Source organism: Macrobrachium nipponense, chromosome 1 (genome assembly GCF_015104395.2).
Source record: "Macrobrachium nipponense isolate FS-2020 chromosome 1, ASM1510439v2, whole genome shotgun sequence".
NCBI lineage: Eukaryota > Metazoa > Arthropoda > Malacostraca > Decapoda > Palaemonidae > Macrobrachium > Macrobrachium nipponense.
The window spans coordinates 202410562-202432990 of NC_087200.1; the positions used below are offsets into that span (position 1 = coordinate 202410562).

Here is a 22429-nt window from a genome sequence, read left to right on the forward strand (position 1 = left end):
GTTTTACAAGAGGCTCTACCTCTCCCACGAAACCTGGAGAAAGATCGAACGGGAGCTCTCCCTCGAAATGGTTTAGGAGCTTCCGTGGAGGGAGCACTCCGAGAAGCAGAAAGAACCGGAGCTATCTTCCTGGTCTTCTTCACTGACTGTGATAAAAGATCCTGGGTCGCTTTCTGTGTTAAAGATTGAGCGATCTCGCTCACAATCTCTTGCGGAAAAAGGTGTTTCTTGTCCAAAGGAGAGAAGAGCAAGGCAGACTTCTGGTTCGATGAGACCCCTTTCGACAAGAAGGAGCACCAAATCTGTCTCTTCTTCAACACTCCAGAGGCGAAAATGGCAGCAAGCTCCGAAGCTCCATCACAGATGCCTTTATCGATACAATCCAGTACCGAGGCAAAATCCTTCAACTGCTCCTCCAAAAGTCCAAATGACTTGACTTTCCTGGCCAGCGAAGCAATGGCCCAATCCAGGAAGCTAACAACTTCAAAAACACGGAAAACACTCTTGCAAAGATGCTCCAGTTCATTTGCTGAAAAGAAAATCTTAGCAGTATTAAGGGCTGCTCTGCGGGAAGAGTCCACGAGACTAGAAAAAGTCTCCCTGAGCGGAGGCAGTCACATCCAGGGAAAAACTTCTCCAGTGTCATACCAGACACGGCTCCTTGACGAAAGTCTCGAAGGGGGAAGACAAAAAAACACTTTTTCCCTGTTCCCTCTTCTCCAAAAGCCAAGCGTTAACTTTCTTGATAGCTTTCTTAGCCGAATCGAGAGGGACGAGACGCGTGAACGAGGACGAGGAGTCAGGCTTACTGTCCTTTTTCCACTGCGAACTAGGAGAAACTGGAACGGAAGGCGCAAAAGAATCTCCAAAGTTGTCAACGAAGGATCGTAAAAGGAGCTTATACCCCGACAAATGCTTGTCTTTTTCTGTAAGTACTTCTCCTTCTTCCTCCAAATCCGAAGCTTCCTTCGACGAAACTGGCGAACATTCCATCGGAAGAGGAATCCTGTTCGGCGAAGTCACACCCTGATGCGTCCGAGGAGGGTGTGAGAAAGCAGGAGAAGACGTCTGAGCCTGTACTGAGACGAATCCGGGCGGCTGAGCTGGCGGCTGCGTTGGCGGCTGAGCTGGCGGCCGCGCTGGCGGCTGAGCTGGCGCTCGAGCGAGAGCCTGACGTGGCGCCATAGACGGAGTCAGGAAAGGAGTCCGACCAGGCACCTGAAGTGGCGTCTGAAGAGGAGTCACATGGAGAGTCTGAGCCTGAAGAGGCGACTGAAAAGGAGCCTGCGAAGAGGACTGCACAGTAGTCTGCGGAAGATGTAAGGCGGTCGGGAGCGCATTCGGGGACGAAAGAGACGTGCCAAAAAGCTCCAAGATACTGCTTAACTTGGCATTCATCTGTTCAAACACCGAAGGTTGAGGATCCACCGACGTAGAAGGCGCGGGAGGAGTAGAAGGATGATCCACAAACACGTCTGGAGCCGCAGGAGTTATCGCTTGAGGAGGCTCTGGAGAAGGCTCCGAAGGAGTGTGCGTGTTCGGCTTCTCCACTTCTATGAGAGAAGGGCGATAAATCGAAACCGCCGGAGAAAAAGCTTCAGGCTCCTCCCAAAAACTACAAGAAGGTTCGGCAGCCGCCACCTTCTTGGGAACCGCAGCAGGCGAAACATCGCGAGACCTTTTCAGCGGTCTAGAAGTCTTATTACGCCAACCTCTATAAGAGGAAACATCTGAACTAGAGTCGCTTGACGAAAAACACTTCCTCGCAACACCTTTCCAATGGTGAGCGACAGCATCCTGGGATACGGCTACAGGATTGCTTGAGGGGGCGGCTGCTCGGGAGCAGATCCCGCTCGCCTCCCTTCGGTTTTCGGCATGCCTCCTCCCAGGATCTGGGGAGTTTGACAGGGGCCTAGACCTAGGAGAACGAACGGGCCGAACAACCACCTCCTCCACTACACTTGCACTAAGTAACTTATCACACTTAACTACCACTTCTTGCACTGTCTCACCCATTTTCTGCATAGTGGTGAGGAAAGAGACAAATTTCGAGTCCATATCGGCTCGTAATACTGACACGGGATCGGGATCGGGAGATACAGATTCGAGGGCAGGAGCAACCACTATGGGGTTAATAGGAACAGGATTAACAGAATTCAGAGGAATATCCTGGCTACTCACTGACTTAGAAGAAGATCTCTGTGAAGCCTTTCTGATTCTATCTTTTTCTAACTTTCTCATATACTTTCCCAGTGCCTTCCACTCCTGAGATGTTAGACACTTACATTCTTCACACGTATTCTCAAAAGAACATTCACGTCCCCTACAACTAACACAAGTAGAATGAGGATCAAGTGAAGCTTTAAGAAGTCTAGTCTTACACCCACTACTACACACCCTATACTGAATAGAGCCGGTGTCAGACATCGTGAAGAATTCAAAATAATTCCTAAAAAGGACAATATCAAAACCAAAATAACTATAGCGCTAGCAAAAAGATCAGTAAACTCAAGGTACATCACCAAAAGGAGAAAACCAAGATGATCAAATCCAAATTCCAACCAGCAGAGGAACCGTGTTACCGGTTCTGATGGCAGGAAACTTCTGATTTATTGTTGGAATGGTTCCCGGTGCCCGGTAGAGAGGGCGGAAGTAGAGGGATTACCTGTCAAACCATTAGCGCTACCGCGAATTTCAAATTCTGCCGTGACGTCAGGAGACGACAGCTATATGTAACCACCGGGTAAGTTATATAAGTGAAAACACTGTTTTAGGATGCCTTTTCCAACGGCTATCCTTGGCAGTCTGGGACGCTACTACAGATCCTGCCGAGGGGACGCCCGACCGTTGGGATACTCTGAAACCTCCTTGAGGCTTTCGACATTCCTTCTCCTCTGGGCTTGTGAGCTTGGAAGAGGTCTAGGCCTGAGAGCGAGACAGAGCCAATCGGCACGCACCCTCCACTATTTTAGGACGCCTTTCCAATGGCGAACTTGGCAGTCTGGGACGTTCTACAGAGTCTGCCGAGGGGACAGCCTGATCGGTGGGGATTCTCTGAAACCTCCGTGCGGCTTTCGACATTCCTTCTCCTCTGGGCTTGTGAGTTTGGAAGAGGTCTAGACCTGGGAGCGAGACAGAGCCGATCAGACGCACCCTCCACTTCAATGGGGAACACTATATTCACTTCTTACCTTTTAAGAGCTCGCTTTTGAGCTACATCCATTATCTTCAAATTTGCATATATAAATTTGTAGTTTCTGTGGAGTAAGAAGGTGATGAGGATGCAACAACTACTAGTACTGCTAATACTCTAACTGCTCGTTAGCACAAACGCTATTAAAGCTTATAAAGTAAGCGTATCTAGTTATATGCTTTTCTGACTTCCTAAAGTAGGAAATTAGAGTTTAATATTTCCTCAATAAAGTTGTAACCTTTATTACATGTAATAATGAATAAATATTAATAATTCCCTTTATTGCAAACTATGTGAGTGTCTACCGATAATTTCGGTAGTTTCACTTAGTATTTTCTTCAAAATTTCGAAGCGAAATTCATTAAAAAGTTAATAAAAGCGTATGCCGAACCAAAGACCCAGTACTTCCCTGCAAAAGACAGCCCAGAAGATCGATGGCGATGAAACACGAAAATCAAATCAGGAGGAACCGTAAATGTATGTTTACATTCCAAACGATAGAGAAAATCTGGATCTAGAAGGTATGGTTCCTATTCCTGCCACCCAGCGGCGGGGCGGTAGATCACCTGACCTACCTACCTGTAGCGTGTGCCGCGAAATTCGAATTTCTATCGGGGACGACGGAGTCTATAGCTAAGTATATATCTGACAGGGAAGTTGAATGTATGAAAATGCTAATTGTCTTAGAAAATTTGTCGTTTGTAGCTATGAAAAATAGAAAATTGTCTTAGAAAATTTGTTATTTGTTCATACGCGAACAATACGATAGACTTACACTTGGAGGGAGGCACAGACATCCTAAACCAGCTGGGGTGACTACTCACCAGTCCAGCTCCAGAAGAAATAATTTCCGGAGAGGGACTGATGCCTGTGAGAAGCTAGATACAATGATATCTAACCACCCAGACACTGAGCGACATACAATGATATATGGGAGGAATCATTGCATAGGGAACCAAAGAGAAGCTCTGACTGTCCAATAACAAACCAACACACCAAGGTTTGTTACCGCTCCCTACTCCCCCTTGCCAGGGAGTGGAGCATATGCTACCGAATAGAGGGTTGGTTATTTGCATACCAAGTGACCAAACTATCAGTATGACTACCTTACTCACCTGTATCAGACCAGTCCAGCCAATGATGTGTCTATTCCTCAACCTGTCCAAAGGAAGAAGGAAAGGTACAAGAGAAAGAATGAGACCAGCCAACTCACTCATTCTCTCATCCACACAATCATCTTAGGTAAGATACAAATGTGCCCAGTTAAGTGCAATGATGAGTTACACAATATTTTGAGCAGTCACCACAGGACCCAGGGAAAACGTGTCCATAGATCTGCGGGCAACATCCTTAAGATAGAAAGAGGTGAACATGGACTGGCGTAACCAAGTGCCAGCACTCAGCACTCTATGTACAGCCAAGTTCTTTTGAAAGCCAGAGAGGGACCAATACCCCTAACATCAGGCACTCTAGCCTGCACAGACGTGGTGGCAGAATCATCAAGAGTCATGTATGCGTGTCTGATGGCTTTCCGTATCCAAAAAGAGATAATATTCTTTGACACCTCCTTTCTTTCGACACGGCTAAGGTGCCGTGTCCTTTTAAGATAGCAATACAGAGCCCTGACAGGACACAACAAAAGCTCTTCAGCATCACCGCCCACAAAGTCATTCAGTGATGGAATGGAAAAGGAGGTGAACCTATTATCATGCACAGAGGGATTCTGGGTCTTAGCCACAAATTCTGGGAGAGATTCGAAGGATACTGGCCCCCAACCCCTGGTGTGCTTCAAACCTCTTAACTAGCAAGAAAAGTTCGCAGGATGAGATGTCGATACCTCTAGGGCGTAACACTAAACTCAAGGCCACCCTGTAGCCTCTAATGGCAGAAACGGACAAATGTTTCTCATCTCTGAGGAAGGTTATAAAGTCTGCTATGTGCTAAATAGAGGTTCCAAGTGGAGAAAAATCCCGTTTATGACACCAATCCTCTGAGAAAAGCCTCTTGCTCACAGGAAATACTTGATAGCCTCCAACCCTGAAGAGACAGGGATTCTACTGACGGGTGGAACCTTTCCGCATGTGGCTGACGCAGGAGATGCTGCCAAGGGGGAATTTCCCTCAGAACCTCTGACAACAACGAAAGCAGATCTGGAAACTATTCTGCCTGAGGCCACAGAGGGGATACCAAAGTCATCCTGAGACCCTGCGAGCTCATCAGCCTGTTCAGAACCTGATGGATCAAACAAAACGGAGGGAAAGCATACACCTTCAGGTTGTCCCAGGGATGTTGGAACGTGTCCTCCTGTAACGCTAAAGGATCTGGAACCACTGAACAGAATATCTCCAGTTTCCTGTTGAACCGGGTCACAAAAAGGTCCAGCATGGGTCTCCCCCAAATCTGGAAGAGCTTGTCTGCTACTACCTGATGATGGGACCACTCTGTGCCTAGGATCTGATCCAGACGACTGAGCTTGTCTGCAACCACATTCTGTTTACCTGGGATATACCTGGCTGAGAGCTCTACCGAATCGCTGACCACCCACTGGTGAACATCGACGGTCCAGGTGTGAAGTTGACATGAAACCAGGCCTCCCTCCTTGTTCACATAAGTGACCACCGTGGTGTTGTCCGGCATGAGAACGACAGAATGACCCTCTACTTTCTCCCGAAACTCCTTCAGACCCAGAAAGGATGCCTTCAACTCCAAAACGTTGATACACTGCTGTTTGTCCTCCAAACTCCAAACGCCTGAGGCAATGAGGCTACCTAAATGAGCCCCCCACCTTCGAGGGAGGCATCTGAAAACAGATGGAAGTCCAGAGGGAGAGAACAAAGAAGAACACCCTTCAAGAGATTTCAGATGTCCAACTACCAACGAAGGTCTTCTCTCACTTCCAGAGACAGAGGAACCATTAACAGGAGCGAGTCCCTCGCTGGAGACCAGAACTCCCTCAGCCTCCATTGTAGAGACCGAAGATGAAGACACCCATGAGGGGCCAGCTTCTCCAGGGAAGACAAGAATTCCCAGAAGAACCTGCCACTGATGAGCTGACTGATGTGGTTCCAACAGAAAGTCACGCGCCACCACTCGCAACTTCTCCAACCTCTGATCCAATGGGAAAACTCTTGCAACCGCCATATTGATGACCATCCCCAGGTAGAGAATCCTTTGACTGGGTACAAGATTTGACTTCTCTTGGTTTACCATGATGGCGAGTTCCAAACAAAACTGAAGCAGACAATCTCTGTCATGCAGCAGCTTCTCCCTGGAACCTGTTAGGACCAACCAATCGTCGAGGTACCTCAGCAAACGGATCCCCTGGGCATGGCCCAACTTGAGACGAGAGAGAAGACCCCTGTGAACACTTGAGAGGCTGTGGTCAGCCCGAAGCACAAGACTTTCAACTCGAAGACCTTGTCTCCGAGTTAAGCGAAGGAACTTCCTGGACGTCGGATGAATAGGAATCTGGAAGTATGCGTCCCTCAAATCTATTGACAGCATGAAGTCGCCCTCCCTCACAGCTGCCAACAGTGAACGTGCGGTCTCCATCTTGAACCTTATCTTCCTGATGAAGTGATTCAAGGTGGATAAGGTGATCAATGACCTCCAACCTCCCAACACCTTGGGCACCAAGAAAATGCAACTGTAAAACCCTGGAGACAGACGCACCACTTCCTCTATCGCATCCTTGTCCAGCATCTTCTGCACTTCCTGCCAGAGAGCCAAGAACTTAAGAGAATCTGGAGGATACACCCTCCTGAGCAGCAGCTTGTCCGAGAGAGGGGGAGAGAAGTTGAATGCAGTAGATACCCAAAGGACATCTACCACCCAAGGGAACAGAAATTGTGATTCCAAAGATCCCCATTCATCTATGCCGGCAAGGACTCAGGGTCAACCGATCTTTCCATCTGATATAAAGCCACGTCTCTTCTAATCAGAAGGTTAGCTGATAAATTAACAATGAGGTGAGCAAGATACAAGAATGCCATGCCTACGGACTGCAACTAAATGGCAAGAGAGGAAACACTCACCAACCCCTCTGGGGACCTGTCAGAAGCTATCTTGGCAATGACGGCCGAGCAGAAGTCCAGCCAAGAAACCATCTGCAACATAGAGGCTGCTGTAGACTCCAAAGCTGAGGCATCCTGCGGAGACAAGGACAGCCACCGACCTCACCTGCTCCAAAGTCAATCCTGGCTTCAGACGAATGATGTCCCGGTTAAGATGACACGTCAAGTATGCAGAGTTCGTAGCATAGTACTTCCTATGCCTCGTGAGAGGTGGGGGAAGCAACTTGGCAGAGCCCCTAAAGCGAAGCAATCTGTCCAATATGAAACAGAGGCGTTAACCTTATGTAAGACTGATTGGACATGCCCAACAACAGAAGGTGAAACGATGACTTGGCATCCTGCGTAGCTCCCAGCAAGGCTTCCAAGCAGGAAGGAGTGAAAGACAACCGAGCCCGAGTCCTACTCTCCAAATTGTTGAACCCACGAATGAGATCGACAACTTCTGTAAAGGAAGACAAAAACTCTTGTGTATCTCCCTCCTCCTGCTCCGGCAACGGAGACTGACAATGAGAAGGATGTGCAGGCTTATCTAAAGAGCCTTCCTCTTGTAAATTAACAGAAGAACCAGCCGCCAAACAGCCCGAAACATCAACTAACCTATCTGGGCTGGATCCAAGCACCTACTGCTGCGACGAACCAACCACAACACTAGGGACATCACTACACACTCTCCCAACAGATGACTCTCGAACATGGCCATGTACGAGCACGTGTGGGGCGGATGTATGTTCATGCTTAAGTGAGGAGTCTCGAACACTTGAAATAGAATGAGAATCCTTTGGAGTCAAACCCCTGGAAGTACCAGGGAGAGGGCAGGCAAACACTCCTGCTGCACTAACTCCGTGCTCACAACCTTCGACCTCTTGACAGGCGCCTTGAGATCCTTAGGGCGACGAATAGGCCCTGGAGAAGGAAAAGCGGAAGTACCTGCAACATGTGCACGAACGTGGGAGGTTGTAACACACTCACGACTCGATGTAGAGGACAAAGCAGCCACTGTAGATCGCACAGGGGAAGAAACACCAACACTCTCAGCAACACCAACACTCGCAGGAACAAGGGCGTGCCGCTCCTCACTCGCAGACGAAGAAAGGGCAAAGTCCTTAGCCTTCCAATGCTTGATACAACACGCTGGGGTGATGCAACACGCTTGCTTCCAGTCCTCCCAGCCAAGGCAGCAGCAAACCTATCTTCTAAACCAGAGTCCAATCTCTTAAGAACCGCCTGGCATAAAGCCTCAGGCAGATCAGCAAGAGAAGGGGCCGATGATATGGAAGGGAGATGAAGAGAACTGGATAGCAGAGATGATGTCACGGCAGCAAACGATGACGGCAAAAATGAGCGAGGCAGCGCTGTGGAGACAACTGGGAGTGATGTCATCAATGGAAGATGACATCATGGCTTCCCCTCGATCCGAACGGGAAGCAGACGCCACTAGCAGACGGATACAAAATGGCTGACCCTGTGACGTCACTAGCGGGGCTGACGCCACGGCTTCCCTCTAACTCGAAGAAGCAGCATACTGAGTCGGTGGTCAACACAATGGGTCTGTTGATTAATGGAGGTTTTCTCTCAAAGGAATTGCGTAACCTTCCTTTAATACCGATACTATCCAATATTCTGCTCCCCTTTTTTTCCACTTCCTCCAAAAATGCAGGAGCCTCACTCCTACAGGCACAAGAAGGATCTGATCTTCACTTTCGGGCGGAAGGCTTAGGATAAATTCTTGGTAGGTCTGGCTGAGAAACAGATTTGATTTTGGTCATTGAGATCTGGTTCTGTTACCTAGAAAGGGCAGCGTCTGCAGCAGGGACATATTCCTGGTACTTGCAGGAATTAGATCTCTGGGGTGCCTCCAATAGCGAGTGAGAAGGTCTTCAGTGCTCTCCTTTTGGAGCTCTGAAGATATATCACTCACTGTTGACCTAGGAAAGAGGTGTTGGCAATCCAGAGGAGCATACAATAGCACAGATCTCTGAGGAAGTAACACTCTTCGTCGTGAAAGAGCCCCAAAGCTCTTCTCTTTAAGACCCCTAATGCATAGACCAATGCTAACTCCTGGGTCCCATCCCTTATGTCTTCATCATGATAGGGCATTGAGCGAATCCAACACTATTTCCTCAGGTAGTGTGGAATAGTCTTTGAATTTTCTTGCTAAAGCACCCACCTGCCAATCTAGGAGTAGACGATCTATCTCCATAGGGAAGAATATTACTTTGGCTACATTGAAAGCCAATCTACATGAAGAATCTGAGGCCAGAGAAGTCTCCCTGGGAAGAGGCAGCCACTCCCAGAGAAGGAGCTTCCCCAGTTTTGTATGCCAAATACCTCTACCAAACAAGACATGAGGGGGATAGCTAAATGAAGCCTTTCCTTGCTCCCTTTTCTCAGTGAGCCAACTATCCATTCATTGGGGGCCTTCTTTGCCCCTAAGAACAAAGAACCATCCTGGGTAGTCTGTCCTGTGCAGGCTGGTCCAATAAAAGGAATGTTGAAGCTGGAGCAGCTCGAGCTGTGGGAGTAAAAAATCCAGGGAAATCATGTAGAAAGTTCTTTAACAATGCTGCATAAGCAGTAGGAGGGAAGCCTTGATCCCCAACTTCATCTTCATCATCTGCCTCCAAAGATACAGGTGAAAGCAGCGAACCTTTAGTGTCTTTCTCAAGCATGCTAAGAATGTCCACAACTGATGCTGAAGCGACAGGTCTGTCCTGGATGTAGGATTGGATGGTGCTATTCGTTTGGCATCCGAAGTCAGGCACATTGCAGAAAACTCTAGGTAAACTGAAGGTGTAGCACCAATATCAAGTACACTCTTAATCGAAGACACTGTCTTGTGTACTGGTGAATGTAGAAGCTTGAGTCGGTCACCCCTCGGCATTTGGGCACCCACAGATTAGCAGCAGCTCAGCTGCTAGTGGGTGCTCTGGCACCATTGAGCACTCTCTGGAAGATGAAGAATGCTTGAAAAGGGTAGAGCGCTTGTGCACTATCACAGGACAATCCAAGGAGAAACAGTCAGGGGAGTCCCAAAAACTACATGACAGTTGTACTAGCTCCCTTAATCTCTTACACAGCACTGTGGGAGCGCAAACCGAGTCCGAAGCAGGCATTTTCAGTGGCCGTGACTTGTCACTAAAGTGCCACTGGCACCTATTCTCAGGACTGTACTCTCAGAACTTGAGGACAGACTGCACACTTCCTTTTGGATGAATTTCCAATGAACATCCTTCTTCATAACCTGGGAAACTACAAGTCTGACTGAAGGGACAACTGTCCATGGGCAGTCCCCACCAACCTCCTTACGGACTCCGGTATGACTGTTCCCAGATGCAGGAGAGTATGCCAGTGACCTTTTCCTAGGAGTGTCGGCCGAACGAACAGCCGCCTACCCAAATGACACTTCACTACAATTATGTCTACTTTCCTCTTTATTCATGAAGACATGCACTGAATCTGCCAACAGGGACATTGTCTCTACAAACAACACCATTTTAGCATTGAAAACCTTACTAATCTTCGAGTCGAGGCTGGCAAGGGGGTCAGGGTTGGAAGAGGGGGAGCTGGGCAAGGAAGCAAGTAAATTGGTTGAAGGACTCAGAACAGTGACAAAGCGGAAGCAGTTAAAGAGATATTAAGATCATCAACAGAAAGCTATACACAAATGTCTAAGTCTTAGTTTCTACAGTCTTTGACTTGGCTCTAGCAGCCGCTTTACGTCTCCTATTTCTATCTAATTTTGATAAGTGAGAACCTAACACTTTCCACTTCTTGGCATCCCACCCTGAACATTCATTGCAAGTCTTGTAGACAGAACATTCCTGTCCCCTATATTCAAAGCACAAAGTGTGAGAGTCATAATTCTCTTTAGACACTCTGATTTTACAGCAAAGGCACTAGTATCAGACATATTGAAAAGAGTACTAGTGATAAACAATAAAATCCAGTGAATTGTCTTAATAATTAACGTCTCTAACAGAGAACTAAATAAAAAAACAGCAAAGTCTTAGGCTACCAGTGCTTCACCAAACCAATCTGAAGTCCACAAAAATCAAATCCAAGCTGGCCACTCACAATTGAACTTCAGTCAAGAGCCGGTATAAAACAATTAACTGTTTGACGAAGTTGTTCCTCTCTTACCCCCGAAAATGGGTGATGCTAATATACCTACACCTACACTAGTGCCACCATGATTTTCAAATTTTCTAAGCTGCCTGCAAGTGAAACTGTGAGTAATGTAATTACTTGGTAAGTTACACATGTAAAAATAAATTCTTATAAAACATTAATAAGGCATATTTTTTGTACATAACTAATGAACTACTTGGTATTAAGCCAACAGGAACACAAAGTAAACTCTCTGAAACAATTGCAATTACCTCCTACTAAGCTAACATGAACTTTGAAAAAAAAAATGGTTGCATCTAAATATTACTGAATTACTGACTACTAAATAAGGAGCAAAACACTTGTCATGAAGTCCCCTACATCTGACCTCTGAGTCATAAGTTTGGGTCTGTTGGATATTCTATGAAATTCAGTTCACCGTCCATATGATCTTAAACAATTGATATGGCATCTGTGGCTTTTTTCCTTCTCTTGTGTTCTCCATCTAGTAGCCTTTCCTTGTTGTAAGATTTCCAGTGGAGTGACTATCTTGTTATAACGGAAGTAAAAAACCTGCAAATGAGATAAGTTCTATGCAGAAAACCCACTTGAACACTTAATGATATAGACTAAAACCTTACAGGATACAACAAGTTCTCTTAATGAGCTAATCAAGAGCTGACCTATAAAGTACCACCTTATCATACACAATACAGTATGAAAAATAAAAATACTTACTTTACAATTTATTTTTTTTATTCCACACCAGTGGTAGTTTGAAGATTCAAATAAAAAATGAGTACACTCAGTTTTCCATGAATATCTGTTTCTATCCATCTTCCTCCATGCCTCACCAAGGGAATATGTACAACCTGTAATTGGTCAGTCTACTTCTGTCCACTTTTGAATGTGGGTAGGTAGGGAGGGCAACTGACATAATGGAGAGCTAAGTATATAGTATTCAAAATAAATCTTGAATTAAGACTATTCAAGGGAGACAAATAAACATTGATAAAATTCCACTAAATATTTAATACATAAACCAAAGATTGAACCTCTTAAACATACACAAAACAATAGAAAAAAAATGCAATTACCCTTATGAAACAATACCCAAAACACTTACACTATCAAATAAAGATCACAACACATCCGTACTTGAGGATCAACCTCTACTAAGCCACGGATCTTGCTGCACATCTTACCCTGTACCACGGGGCAGCACTGGCTAGGGGCAGAGGATACACGCTGTTGCAAATCATGGGTTTGCATTATAGCAATATTCCAAACACACTATTAGAACAATATTCATTCCAAGTAAAAAAGAAAAATCCCACCGGGATTGAAAAGAAATCAGCAATAACAGTTGGGTAAACAGTAAGTCTATACACATCAATGGCCGAAAGCAAATATGATATTGTAATGATACAATTAAGTTTGTTCATACTTACCTGGCAGATATATATATAGCTGTATTTTTCCGAATCCGACAGAAATTTAAACACTTACGACACACGCAGTGGGAGTCAGGTGGTTAGTACCCTTCCCGCCGCTGGGAGGCGGGTATCAGGAATCATTCCCATTTTCTATTCATAATTTTTTTATTTCCACTGTCTCCTGAGGGGAGGTGGGTGGGTACTTGATTATATGTATCCTGCCAGTAAGATTAACAAACTTTAATATGTTATTGTTAGTATACAATAAGGTTTTGTACATACTTACCTGGCAGATATATACTTAGCTATACGTCTCTGACTCACGACAGAATTCAAAACTCGCGGCACACGCGACAGGTAGGTCAGGTGATCTACCTTACCCGCCGCTGGGTGGCGGATGTAAGAACCAATCTCCCTTTCCAGCCAGAATTTTTTCCTTCCACCGGTCTCCTGAGGGGAGGCTGGGCGGGCCATCAATCGTATATATCTGCCAGGTAAGTATGTACAAAACCTTATTGTATACTAACAATAACATTTTTGTACATGAACTTTCCTGTCAGATATATACTTAGCTGATTGACACACTTGGTGGAGGGAAAGAGACAGCAATATAAATATGGAAAAAAGGGGAAAACAACACTAGTTGTAGGATGTAAAAACAACCTTGGTTCTTACCTGTTTAGGCAGAAGACTTCGTAGTTACTGTCTGATGAGTCTGCGTTGCCTTAAGAGCTTCAGCGAGGGCGTGACCTACAGCTGACAGACTCTTTGGGTCTATCAAAGGGATTTGGTTGTCCGCTTACTTGATAGAATCCGAGCAGGATCTGTCAACGGGGATTCGCCCACTTATATGACAGAACCTAACCACTATCATTGCAAGGAGCTCAAACATACACCGATCACCTAACCAATCTAATCATTGTTAGCACTACGAATTGAAAAACATGCCTACCCGCATGTTCTTTCAAACAACCAAAAACTTACAACCTAACAAGGGGAAAAAATATATACTACTAAGGATATGTCTCAGCTCCCTGCCCCAGCACCGAATCCGCCGATACGTACGGGCCTAACCCGAAGCACTTTTCATACGTAATTTTGACGTCTCTCAGATAGTGGTTTGGTTTGCAAAGACTGAGTTGCAACGCCAGAATGTTGCCTTCATTATATTACTCAGGGATATGTTTTTGTTAAAAGTCAATGACGTGGCAATAGCTCTTACCTCATGAGCTTTTACCTTAAGAACTTTGTATTGACTTTCCTCACATATCGCATGCGCTTCTTTCACCAGGCTTCTGATAAAGAAAGAAAGCGCATTCTTCGAAAGTGTCCTCCTTGGATCTCTTACAGAGCACCAAAGGTTGACATCATTGCCCTTAAGTTTTTTCTTTCTCTGTAGATAGAATTTCAAACTTCTTACTGGGCAAAGAGACCTCTCTGCTTCCTCGCCTACTATGCAGACAATCCTTGTACTTCAAAGCTCCTTAGGCCAAGGATTTGAGGGGTTCTCGTTCTTGGCTAAGAACGAAGGAAGGAATGAACAGATAGCTGCATCTCCTCTGAATCCCACATTTCCTTCTAGTGCATGGAGTTCACTAACCCTTTTTGCGGAAGCCAATGCCATGAGGAAAATTGTCTTCTTCGTGAGGTCTCTGAACGATGCAGACTGAGGCGGTTCAAACTTATTGGACCTCAGGTAACGTAGCACTACATCCAGATTCCAACTCGGAACCCCTGGAGAAATCTTCTTGGATGTTTCAAACGATCTTATTAGATCATGAAGGTCCTTATCTTCTGAAATGTTTAAGTTTCTGTGCCTAAACACTGCAGATAGCATGCTACGATAGCCTTTAATGGTTGATACCGCCAATCCACTTTCTTCCCTAAGGAAAAGTAAGAAGTCTGCTATTTGTGTCACAGAGGTACTGGAAGAGGAAAAGTGATGGCTCCTACACCATCGCCGAAAGACGTCCCACTTCGATTGGTAGACTCTAAGGGTAGAAGGCCTTCTTGCTGCTGCGATAGCCGTTGCAACTCTTGCCGAAAAGCCTCTCGTTCTGACCAAACTTTTGACAGTCTGAAGCCAGTCAGATCTAGAGCGGGGAGGTTTTTGTGATACCTCTCGAAGTGGGGTTGTCTGAGCAGATCGATCCTCTGTGGTAATGTTCTCGGAAGATCTACTAACCATTCCAGTACCTCTGTGAACCATACTTGTGCGGGCCAGAACGGGGCTACCAGCGTCATCCTTGTTGCCTCCGATTCTGCAAATTTCTTTAGAGTCTCTCCCAGTATCTTGAATGGAGGAAAAGCATACGTGTCTAGACCCTTCCAATCTAGTAGGAACGCGTCTATCGACACTGCCCTCGGGTCCGATATCGGAGAGCAGTAGTTGGCTATCCTCATATTCTTGGCTGTGGCGAAGAGGTCTATATGAGGTTTGCCCCAAAGCTTCCACAGATCCTGGCAAACATCTTCGTGCAGAGTCCACTCTGCCGGCAGGACTTGATCTTTCCTGCTTAGGAGGTCTGCTCTGACGTTCTTTTCTCCCTGTACGAACCTGGTAAGGAGACAAATCTTCCTTTTTTCTGCCCAAAGCAGGAGTTCTTTTGCTGTCTCGTACAGGGAGAAAGAGTGAGTCCCCCCTTGCTTCCTGATGTAAGCCAGGGCCGTGGTGTTGTCCGAGTTGATCTGAACTGTTGAAGCTAGGACGTGGGGCTCGAAAGCTTTCAAAGCTAGCCAAACCGCCATCAGCTCCTTCTTGTTGATGTGCCAGGTCACCTGTTCCTTGTTCCAGGTGCCTGACACTTCTCTTGAGCCGAGCGTCGCTCCCCAACCTGTTTCCGAGGCGTCGGAATACAACACTTGGTTGGGGTTCGGAATGTGAAGGGACATCCCTTCTGCAAACTTGAGAGGGTTGGCCCACCAAGAGAGGTCCTTCTTGATTTCCTTTGAAATCTCGAAGGAGAACTCTAGGTTTTGTGAATGACACCTCCAGTTTCGATGGAGAAAGAACTGGAGAGGTCTGAGGTGCAACCTTCCTAGAGAAAGGAATTGCTCCAACGAGAGAGTGTCCCCAACAAACTCATCCACTCCTCCGCTGTGCATACTTCTTTCTCTAGGAAGGCTTTGACTTTCTCTGACCCTCGGGCTATCCGTTCTGGAGACGGAAAAGCCCGAAAATCCAGAGAAGCCATCCGAATCCCCAGATAGATACGATCTTGACTGGGGATCAACTGAGACTTTTGAAAGTTAAATTCACCAAAAGTCCCAGCGAACTTGCCATGAAAAGGGTCTTTTGTAGGTCCTCCAAACATCTTTCCTGAGACTTGGCTCTGATCAGCCAGTCGTCCAAGTAAAGGGACACTCTGACTCCCTCCAAATGTAGCCATCTTGCTACATTTTTCATTAGGCCTGTAAAGACCTGAGGGGCTGTTGAAAGGCCGAAGCACAAGGCCCTGAACTGGAATATCCTTCCTCCCATCATGAACCTGAGGTATTTCCTTGACGAAGGATGGATAGGCACATGGAAGTAAGCGTCCTGAAGATCTAGGGACACCATCCAGTCCCCTGGCCGAAGGGCCGCCAACACTGAGGATGTCGTCTCCATGGCGAACTTCCTCTTTTCTACAAAGAAATTCAGGGCGCTTACATCCAGAACCGGTCTCCATCCTCCTGAGGCTTTTGGAACTAGAAAAAGGCGGTTGTAAAAGCCGCTGAGCAAGGGTCGCTCACTAGCTCTATAGCCTCTTTCTCGAACATTAGTTCCACTGCTTGTGTTAAAGCAAGGCTCATGATGGGATCCCTGTACCTGGCCACCAACTCCCTCGGAGTCGTTGTCAACGGTGGTCTTTCCGTAAAAGGAATCAGATATCCTTTCCTTATTATAGAGAGGGACCAGTTGTCCGCTCCTCTCTTTGTCCAGGCTTCCGAGAATCTTAGAAGTCTGGCACCTACTGGTGTTTGGAGGACTACTTCCCTACTTCTTAGCTCTGACAGAGCGTGAGAAGGATCTACCTCTCTTGAAAGTTCTATTACCCTCTCGAGGTAGAGGCTCTAGAAGGGGGGGCCCCCTCGAAAGGGCTCCTGTCTAGCTGGAGTCTCCTTCTTAGTCTTCGTCTGGAAGGAGGTCTTAGGCTTCCGTGCCGACTGTGCGAGCATGTCCTGAGTCGCCTTCGCAGAGATAGATCCTGAGATGTCCTGGATTATCTTCTTTGGAAAAAGCAGAGGCGAGAGCTGCGAATACAGGAGAGAAGGCTCTTTGGGCATGCGAAACAGACTTCGTGAGAAAGAGCAGAAGACTGATCTCTTCTTAAGGATCCCTGCTCCAAAGAGGGAGGCTATTTCGCTCGATCCATCTCTAACTGCTTTGTCAATGCACGTTAGAACACTGTTTAGATCTTCTGGCGAAATAGCATCCGGGTTCTGAGTCTTCTTAGCCAAGACCCCCAAAGACCAGTCAAGGAAGTTGAAGACTTCCAAGACTCTAAACATTCCCTTCAGCAGGTGGTCAAGCTCGTTCATAGCCCAGGTCGTTTTGGCCGACAAAAGAGCCGAGCGTCGTGCTGCATCCACCAGAGAAGAGAATCCGCATCCGCCGATGAAGGAAGACCCAGACCTAAGGGTTCTCCAGACTCGTACCAAAATCCGAGTCTGCCCGTAAAGGTTTTGGAAGGAGGGAAAAAGAAAACACAGTTTGTTTTTTTTCCCCTTTCTCTTCCTTTAGAAAGCAGCCAATCACCAACACCTCTCAAAGCTTTCATTTCCTTCATTGAGATGGTTTGGCTTCCATCCTCACACAAAGAGGAAACTTTCGTCTTACTTCGAAGTCGACGAATAAAGAGAGAGGAGGAGGAGGAGCGACGGGAGTAAGGGAGTCTCCAAACTCTTGAAGAAGTAGATCTGTAAGGATCTTGTAGGACGAAACTGACGAGTCCTTCACCAAATCCTCTTCTGAAGGTTCAACTTCATCCACTGAAGAACCCGTGCCGCTTCTTTACGAGTGCAGTTAGCCTTCTCTAAAGAAATGCGCCTGTCCATGAGAGTGTCTAGTAGTAGACTGGCGCCTATCAGGGGAAGCCAAAGTTTCTGGAGAGCTCCTCTCGAATGAGTCTTTCCTACTCTGATGAGTGCGTGCTCTTGCTCCTTAATCCTACTCCTAGAATTCAGGGCTTCCAAGGGGGAGCGCCTGCTAGGAGAGGAGAGCCTACTATGCTCAGGCGCTTCTCAGGATCCATGCGCCTGTTCAAAGGAGAGCGGCTGCCAGGCGAGCTGCGCCTACCACGAGGCGAACGCCTACTAGGCTCTTGGCGCCTACTTACAGGAGAGCGAAGGTCTGGAGAAGGTCGCTTACTAGGAGACCGGCGTCTACCATGCTCCACAAACTTTCGCTTCGCCTCCCGACTGTGTGTCTCTTCAAAAGGTAGTCTCCCAGAAGAGACATATCTTTCAGGCTCTACGCGCCTGTCCTGAATCGAGCGGCTAAAAGTAGAGCCGCGCTTATCAGGTAGAAAAGCGCCTATTCATGAGAAAAGCGCTTGGGAGCGGGAGAGCGTCTACTTGGGGAGTAGCGCCTACTAGGCTCAAGGCGCCTGAACATAAGGCGAGATCCTGTCTCTTGATGAATCCATCAAAGAGTAGGCTCTCTTATCCGAATGAAGGATCTTCGTAAAAGAGCGCGAGGACGAGGCTGTACGCCTGTCTTTAGACGAACGCCTACTAGTCGCTAGATCCCTTCCTACTGGAGAGATGTAGTCACCAGGAGAAAGCTTCTTGGGCGATTGATGTCTGGAAGACGACAAGCGCCTGCTGAGGGAAGCGCGCACCTCCTTCCATCCGCTGATAAAGGAGAGAGAACCGACTCTTACTGAGACGGTAAGACAGGTTAAGGAATCCTAGACTTCTGACAGGGAGAGAGACGTCTTTCCGCCGCGTTCCTCCTGCCAAGGAGCCCGCCAGTGCCGAAATCTGCGCTTGCAGTCCCGCAAGAATTCGAGCTGGAGATCTTGTAAAATCCTCCACCGGAGAAGAGGCTCGAAGCCTACTATGAGCGAGAACTCCTGCTCCCTCCTGGGTTTCTTGATCTCTACTTCCGGCTCTTCTGGAAAAACTTCCGGGCTGGAAGGAAAGGAGCCAGGCGCCTTCCAGGCTCTCTTCAGTGGTCGTGAAGAATCCGAGGCGCTCCATCCTCTTCTAGGTGAAGGAGAGGAAGACGAAGAGAAGCATTGGCGCAATACCTCCTTCTTCGCGCGAACAAGGGCAGCCTGGGTACGATCAATCAGGATCTACCGAGGGGACGCCTGAATCGGTGGGAGTTCTCTCCCTAACCTTCCTGCGGCTTTTGACTTTCCTCCTCCACTGGGACTGGGAGTCTGGAAGAGGTCTAGGCCTGGAAGCATTAAGGAGCCGATCAGACGCACCCTCCACTGCAACTGGGTCAACTGCACAATTCACCTTCACTACTCTTACCTTGCAACGAACGGATCTTCTTTTCCATGCTAAGGATCGTGGCTCTCATGGTTGCCACTTCCGTAGTCGTATCCTTAGGTTCGATGCAGGGCGCAGGAGCTGAAACTGGAGAAGGTTTCTAATGCTACACAGGATTTTCTTGACTCGCTAATACGAGACTTACTAGAACTTCTAGAAGAAGCCTTTCTCACCGTCTTTCTCTAACTTCCTCAAGTAGGAAGAAAGAGCCTTCCATTCACCCTCATCCAACTTATCACACTCATTACACGGGTTATCAAAAGAACATTCTTTACCTCTACATTTAAAGCAAACTGTGTGAGGATCTACCGTAGCTTTCGGTAGTCTCACCTTGCATTCATCCATAGCACACACTCTAAACATAGAAGATTTCTTAACCTCTAACTCAGACATCTCGAAATCAAAGAAAAATCCAAATCAATATCCAAAACAATCCACAATGCGTATGCCAAGCAACAAGATCAGGTACTTCACCGAAAGTCAGTCCAAATAAATCCACGGCAACGAGAAATGAATAAAGCTGTCAGGAGGTAACAACCACAGGTGTAGTCGTCACCGGCGACAGAAAAATTCTGGCTGGGAAGGAAAGGGAGATTGGTTCTTACATCCGCCACCCAGCGGCGGGTAAGGTAGATCACCTGACCTACCTGTCGCGTGTGCCGCGAGTTTTTGAATTCTGTCGTGACGTCAGAGACGTATAGCTAAGTATATATCTGACAGGAAAGTTTCATGTACAAAATGTATCATTACAATATCATTTTGTTCATGAACTTACCTGTCAGTATATATATAGCTGAATCCCACCTTTGGTGGTGGGAGTAGACAGAATAGAAGATTTTAGGAAACATATATATGCAGATAATTGATATCTTGATTCCTTACCTGTTAGCATAGCTGACTTCGTGGTTACTGCCGCGTAAGTCTGCTTGTGCTACTAGAGTTGCCAGCGAGGTAGAGACCTATATAGCTGGTGCACTCCAGATGATCTGTCAACAGGGGCGAGACCACGACGTGACTACCATTGACCATACAAATGAGGGCAACGAAGTAACCAACCAAACCACCTGGCGTAGCCTACCAAAAGTATCCACATAGACTAGCTAATGGAAGGGAGATCCGCCGCAGGCGGTCAACCCCACAACCATAACACAAATTAAAAACTCCCCTAAACCATTAAAGGATAGGATTGAGCGCTACCTCTGCCCCCAAAACAGTGTCTGCAGCGACGTATGGTCCGAGCGAGTAACAATTATCGTATGTTGCTTTCACCTCCCGCAGGTATGTGAAGCGAACACCGAAATTGCTTCGCCAATAAGTGGCGCTCAAAATGTCTTTGATTGCCATATTTTTGTGAAAAGCCACCGAAGTAGCAATAGCCCTCAACTCGTGGGCTTTCACTTTCAGAAGCTCCATGTCACTTTCACTACACTTTTCATGGGCTTCCTTAACCGTACTTCTTAAGAAGAACGCCAGTGCATTCTTCGACATCGGAAGATCTGGTTTTTTTCACAGAGCACCACAAGTTCTCCGAAGAACCTCTGCATGCTCTGGTTCTCTGCAAATAAACTTGAGAGCCCTGACAGGACACAGGACTTCTCTCAGCTTCAGGTCCCACTAGCTCCGACAACCCCTTGATCTCGAACGTTCTCGGCCAAGGGTTGGAAGGGTTCTCGTTCTTTGCTAAGAACGTAGGACTTAAGGAACAACTGCACTATTGATCCTTGAACCCAATATGCTTGCTTATGACTTGAATTTCGCTAACCCTCTTCGCCGTCGCCAGAGCGGTTAGGAAAATAGTCTTCTTAGTAAGATTCCTAAGCGAGGCTAAATGGAGCGGTTCAAATGACTCGACATGAGAAACTTCAGTACCACGTCTAAGTTCCACGATGGTACTTTAGGTTGGAGAACTTTCACAGTCTCAAATGATCTAATGAGATCATGAATGTCTTTATCATTCGCTAAGTCGAGTCCACTATGTCTGAAGACCACAGAAAGCACGCTTCTGTAGTATTTAATCGTGTGGGAACGGCTAGTTTCGCTTCTTTCCTAAGGTGAAGAAGGAATCTGCTATCTGGCTCACAGAGGTTGAGGTGGAGGAAATGCCCTTCCTTCTGCACCAACTTCTAAAGACGCCCACTTTGATTGGTAAACTGCGATTGAGGAGGGCCTCCTTGCGGTGGCAATCGCCGTTGCCACAGGTCTTGAAAAAACCCCTCGCTCTGGCCAACTTCTTGATAGTCTGAACGCAGTCAGACTCAGACGCGGGGAGGTTTTTTGTGGTACCTCTCGAAGTGGGGCTGTCTGAGTAGATCTTTCCTTAGGGGAAGAGTCCTCGGAAAGTCTACTAGGAAGGACATCACCTCCGTGAACCAGTCGGCCGCTGGCCAGAAGGGGGCGATGAGGGTCTATTCTCGCTCCTTCTGATGCAGCGAACTTCCTCATTACTTCCCCGAGGATTTTGAATGGGGGAAAAGCGTAAATATCTAGTCCCGAGCCAATTCCACAGTAGGGCGTCTACTGCCACTGTCTCCCGGGTCCAGAACTGGGGAGCAATACAGCGGAAGTCTCTTCGTTTCGGGAAGTTGCGAAAACGTCCACATGAGGACGTCCCCACAGCTTCCCATAGCGCCTGGCATACTTCCTGATGAAGGGTCCATTCCGTCTGGCAGAAGCTGTCCTTGCCGACTGAGAAGGTCCGCTCGCACGTTTTCCACGCCTGACACAAACCTTGTCAGAATCGTGACGTTTTGCGACTTCGCCCAAATCAGGATATTCCTCGCGATGACGAACAGAGAATGAGAGTGAGTTCCCCCCTGTTTTCCTGAGGTATGCCAAGGCTGTGGTGTTGTCCGAGTTTATCTGAACCACTTTGCTGGAGACTTCCTCCTCGAAGAACCTTAGAGCAAGGTAAACCGCTGAGAGTTCTTTTAGATTGATGTGCCAGGACACCTGTTCCCCTCTCCAGGTGCCTGACACTTCTCTCCCTCCCAGTGTTGCTCCCCAACCCGTGGAGGACGCGTCGGAGAACAACACTAGGTCGGGGTTCCGAAGCTTGAGCGAAAGCTCTTCCGCAAGCTTCTTTGGATCCAACCACCATTTGAGGTGCTTTTTCACTTCTTCCGTCAAAAACAAGACCT

General features: G+C 47.1%; 3 protein-coding genes and 1 long non-coding RNA gene across 23 annotated transcripts in view; 1 reads left to right on the plus strand and 3 right to left on the minus strand.

The window, feature by feature from the left end:
• The window catches only part of LOC135220028 (uncharacterized), a 62073-nt gene extending 50131 nt beyond the window's left edge, over positions 1–11942 (minus strand). The window contains exon 1 of the long non-coding RNA XR_010315557.1: positions 11762–11942. This is a non-coding gene — a long non-coding RNA (uncharacterized LOC135220028). The remainder of the gene's footprint in view (positions 1–11761) is intronic.
• Positions 1–22429, minus strand: part of LOC135220022 (uncharacterized) — an 875986-nt gene that overhangs the window by 613524 nt on the left and 240033 nt on the right. The window lies entirely within an intron of this gene.
• Positions 1–22429, plus strand: part of LOC135220025 (CD209 antigen-like protein E) — a 677021-nt gene that overhangs the window by 245714 nt on the left and 408878 nt on the right. The gene's annotated exons all lie outside the window — the stretch shown is intronic.
• The window catches only part of LOC135220027 (CD209 antigen-like protein E), a 596816-nt gene that overhangs the window by 200364 nt on the left and 374023 nt on the right, over positions 1–22429 (minus strand). The gene's annotated exons all lie outside the window — the stretch shown is intronic.